The sequence below is a fragment of the Alosa alosa genome, chromosome 4 (assembly GCF_017589495.1).
Source record: "Alosa alosa isolate M-15738 ecotype Scorff River chromosome 4, AALO_Geno_1.1, whole genome shotgun sequence".
NCBI classification, from domain to species: domain Eukaryota; kingdom Metazoa; phylum Chordata; class Actinopteri; order Clupeiformes; family Clupeidae; genus Alosa; species Alosa alosa.
In genome coordinates this window covers 13378529-13384037 of record NC_063192.1, presented here as the reverse complement: position 1 = coordinate 13384037, position 5509 = coordinate 13378529, and positions in this window count along the sequence as shown.

The following is a 5509-nucleotide window of genomic DNA, read 5'->3' as shown; positions in this document are numbered from 1 at the left end:
TCTCTGCTCCCACTCTCTGTGGGGAGATTGATTGTTCTGAAAGTTAGAGGAGAGGAGTCCCAGCACCCAGTCCTCCACCTCCTCTGAGAAACTCCAACAGGTCCTAGTGCCTACCACTCCCTGACAGTGCCTCACACTCTCTCTCTCTCTCCCTCTCTCTGCTTCTCTCTCTATCTGTCTCTCTCTCACACTAAAAAATAACATTGGTGGAGACTCTTACCACTTTAGTCCATCTCCCTGTGAGTGTGTGTATGTGAAACTGAGTGAATATTTGTGCATGTGTATGTGAGTGTATATCTGTGTGCATGCCTGTGTGTGTGTGAGTGTATATTTGTGTGCATGCCTGTGTGTGTGTGTCTGTTTCTGTGTGTGTTGTGTAGCACATATCCATGGCTTTGTGAGGGTCCTCCTGTGTCAGTGATTCATGAGTGGTCAGCCTGACCCGCGTTAACAGCCCCACTCCTCTGACATTTCCTGTGGAGAGAGCTAACCTTAGTCATGGGCGCTTTACTTTGACTTGACACAGTTTGAGATTACAGGAGCCAAACCACATCCACCACCAGTACTGCTGCCATGGTTCTTTTTTCATGTGTGTGTGTGTGTGCAATACTGTATGTTATTGACAGAACTAATTTTGGAAGCACTAAGAAAATGTCAATCCCGTAAAGTATTTAATTTTTGCAGTTCTATTAGGGTGCGATCAGACAGGACACTGTTTTTGGAGTGAAAGGCGTCTTTTTTCCGTTCTTTTGTATTAGCAGTAAGCGTTTTGCCGGCTACTTATGTACACTGGGTGCCTCACATTTTGTGGGCCTGCTTCACTTAGCGCTTTGGCAGAGGCGCCCTGAGCATGCTTATAAAAACACAATACACCTCGCATTTAACAAGTGGCAAACAGCCTCCTGTCTAATCCCGCTCTTAAACAGTATTACAGTGAGAATGTATAACGTCACTTCAGTGAATTAGGCATTGATAAAAAGGCCGTATGACCGTCTTAGAGCTAAGGAAATGAAATTTTGTGTTAAACCTAACACTGTATCACATTCAGAAGTTGTGGATTATGTCGAAGGAAGTGAAAAGCAGCATACCTCTGGAAGACTTTCTCACAGATGGATCAAAATCTGGTTTTAATAACGCTGGACGGGAAATTCCCATAAACACCCCCACTAACATACACTTTCCCTGTGACCAATGAAATTGCAGCGTTCCCAATGCTTCTTTAATTATAAGATTACATTAGGGTATTAAGCATAGGCAATGTTTGACACTCAACACCTGCTCTTGCCAAACACACTCTATATAACTTCAGTCTGTGGTTTTTGAGGGGGTAATTTCATTTCGAATAACCCCAGAATAGTCTACCTGAAGAATGCTGACGGCACACAGTGTAGTCTAATAGGTCTAGACCATAATGACCATACATACTGTGTGAACTGTGCCACACCCAGTATTGAACTGGGACGTGCTGCTTTCGTATCACACCACAAGGGTCTCAGAGTACATTTTTCACTTCACAGACTTGACTGTTTCACTCCCATCTAAAGGATATCCATTTTTTAGCCCCTGGCCCTTTGGACATCCGCTCAAGGCAATGCAGAGAAATGGTGAAGAGGACACTTTTTCCTGTTATCTGCATATTTCATTTGTGAAACACTGATGGTGTGTCTAAAGTGACACTGGACATGACATTGATCATAGATGATGATGATACTTGGCCATTAGATGTGACACCAATATAAGTGCCGCACACACTTTGCCTGCGGTAGGAAGCCTAAATGCTGGAGTCAAATGGTGTCGTTTTGGATAGTTCATTCAAGTCACGTTCAATTGATACCGCTGTCAGTGCTCTGGAACAGAGGCAGCATTTCAGTAAGGGTGGAACCGTCAGTGAACCATGTAAACCTGGGTCAGAGAACCATGACATATGTTATGAGGGACATCTCACACTTACCTCACAGGTGTTGAGGTCTATTCCGTACAACACAGCCATTTGTGCCTGATGTTTTGACTAGTCTGACACAATGATTGTTATTTGACTATGATGTGTTCCTGCTGGGTATTCAGAAAAACGCTGTTTGAGCGTGCTCTGTGAGGACATTTGACCAGTGAAAATCACACATAAATAAATCACCAGATGAAGTTCATGACCATGTGTTTTATCTTGCATGCATTTCCAGAGGGTCTGCATTGCTCTGAAGCCATGCTAAAATGCCATGTGAACTGAGTGAAAATGTCAGGTGCATTTAAGACAGTCACACCTGATAATCAGTCAAGTTTTTTTTTTGATTGACTTAACCACATACATGTCCTCAGCAGGACATTGTGAAAACATTTGGTTGCTAGTAGCAATGGGGCGTGGCAGGCTCTGCTCTGTGCCCCGGAGCTTTGGGTTGTTCTGGTTGCGTTTTTTGAGCGATGCCCCATATCGCTGTGCCCCGTTTAGGTGTGTTTTCAACTCTTGTGCACCTGGCCCGCTGCCCAGAACGCCTCAGGGTGAGAAGGGAGAGTCTTCAAAGCGGAATTTAGCGGACTGTCGGTTTCATTCTTCATAATGTCATCAGTCTGTGCTACATGTGTGGAATTTCTACATTTGTCTATGCACACTGACATGTGGTTGAATATTGTTGTCACTAGTAGTTTCTTTTAGGAAATGGAGATGTTGAAATTTTGAATGATTTTCATAGCAATCTGATATCCATATAGTAACAATGGGCAGAGTACACAGTGAGTCTTCATGTTACTACATGAATTACATGTAAACACTCTTATTAGAAATTCCCTTTAACTTTTTATGGAGGCCATGTTTTCCTCATTATCTATAACTTGGATTTACTAAACGTCAGTTACGAGGCTGACACATCCTGGGCACAAAGCCCACAGCCCACACCACAGAGATAACAGCTCGGCACCACAAGTCTATTCAGCATTCAACACCATATACACATGTCCTCATTATCTTCAGTGACTCACTGTACAGTAGCTGCTTTCCATTTCAACCCTTCAACCCCTCAACCAGCACTATTTGTCCAGCAGTCCATCTCAGTGAAGGACAGTATGGCTTCTCGTGGTGTGTATTGTTCAGGCAGCAAAGCCGCCCACGCGCAAGCACACTTTCTCTCCGGCTCCATAAGGCTGAGAGATGACATATCCCAGCAACCTCTTCACTCCTCACTCATCGTCTCGTCTTGTTTGTGCCTCCCACGTCGGACAGGCGAGCGAGCGACCAGCGAGAATCCGGCCCATTGTCCTGCCAAGGCCGCCTATGCCAAGCAAACATCCAAGCCATCCAGTGTGAGCTGCCACAGAACACAAGGCCCTCACGAGGAACAGACTGCACAGAGTAAACATGGAGAGGTAGGACAGAACAAGAGAGAGAGCGATAGAGACAGACAAAGGGAGAGCAAGAAGGAGCAAGAGAGAAAGGGGGAGGAAAAGAAAGAGAGAAAAGAAAGACACATGGAGAGAAAGAAAGAGAGAGTAAGGCACAGCAAAAGAGAGAGACACAGCAGGGATAGAAAGATGGAGAGAAAGTGAGATGAGAGATAGATGTGTGCAAACTCATTGTTTAATGTCACGTTTGTTTGTTTGCTTCGCCATGTCACCAGAGCAGGATGTCACAAATGCAGTAGGTTCCGGAATTCATTCAAGAGGACTTCATGTTCTTTACAGAAAATAAATTACGTTTCAAGCCTTCTGGTTTGGTGGCCTTGCAACACATCAGTATTTAATTATATGTAGATGCAGAGTATCCATTTCAGACTAAACTTTTAAAATAACCAGCAAAATCCAGTGTCAAGAGAAGAGCATTAATTACCTGGGTTTCTTATACCCCTCGAAGACAAAGGCAATTGCAGTTGACGGACAACTTTTCCCAACCTTAACCTTATACCATCAGTACATTGCAGGTTGCCAACTGTCATTACATAACCCACGCAGCACAGCAGTCTGGATCTCTTCCACACAGTTCTGCATTCTCAAACGACCATGGCACTTACTGTACTCCTCCAGGCTTCAGAGAAGAGACACAGTGGCCTCTCAAAACGGCTCATTGCTTTCACTGTTGTCAGTTCATCCGCATTTTTTAACCTCTCAAAGATTTCATTAAGACAGCTGCCCAATGAGTTATGGCCATGTGGAATCATGCACTGTTCAGTCAACACATGTTTTACAAATGGGCAAAGTAGTAGAGTGTACCTGTACATACTGTATATTTCAGAACAACAGCTCAGTACAGTTACTCATACATGAAAGGACATTTTTGCACTGGCTGACCACATTAGTGTATCTGTTTACAAATAGGCAGAAGACATGTCCATAGATCCTGTGTGGTCCTGCCTATCTATGCCTGTAGAGGGCAATTGTAAATGAAAGAATAAACAGGGTGCTGGCCAAATTTGTTTGTATCCATAAACACACAAAACACATTTGTTAAACAAATGAGTTCATGAGATGTGTTAGTTTGTGTAACAAACAGTTCAGAAAGGAGAGGAAATGCTTTGCTCCAATGGCCAATGCTCAGCTTTCCTTTGTTAATGAAAAAACAACTACCGGTAATTTCTCTCAGCAGCCTGTTCTCATTGTTCAAAGTTTCAAAGAAAGTGTCTCTCCTCCTGATTCGTTTTTTTTTACTTTCAGTTGAGCTCCATATTAACTGCGCTCCAGATTTTGTGTTGACTTATTCTAATTGTCTTGACGTGGAAGTTGATGACTAAATATGAGCAGAATTCATGTCTGCAGAGAAATTACATAGTTCCGATCACCATCACTGGAGAAATCCTCCAGCAAAAACACATTTTCTCTTAATTGGATAACCTGACTGTCACATTGGCATTCCCGTATTCATCAGTGCATCCCACAGAAAACAAAACTTGGCCTTTTTTTCTGTGTGTGTGTGTGTGTGTGTGAGAGAGAGCCTGGGAAAAAGAACAACTCTATCCAACTGTTGGTTTGGCTTAAGCACATTTGAGGGTTTGGTTTGGTGCCAAGCGGAGAACAAGAGTCTGTAATCACGGACTCCCAAGTTGAATAGTGGCACGACAGACAGCTCGCCATTCTCAGGGGTAATGATACTTTGATCTGCAGTGATGACATATGTGCTCTGTGTCAGGGGAAGCCTCCCTTTGTGACAGCACGGAAAATCCAAACAGCACATCAGACCAGTGACGTCTAAAAGTGAGCAGGCGAACTTACTGGGCTGACTAATTCTCTTATTTCACGGACCAAAGGAATGTTTCTCTAACCTTTGAATGGAAATTCTTTCTTTCATTACTCCCTTTTTGTGTCAGTCAGTCAGGGAATTGAAGAGGTGACTAAGTCTTTGGAAAGAAGAGTTACCAGAATTGTGAGTCAACATTTCACATACATGCCTTAGCTTCATGAAGGAATAAGTGAACAGTGAGGGAATCAGTCAGGACTGGTGTCTTCATCTGAACTAAATTGTCCTCCGAGTGAAAAACTCTGGCTATTAGTAGCACCACTACCTTTACTTATCAAAACATATGCTAACAAT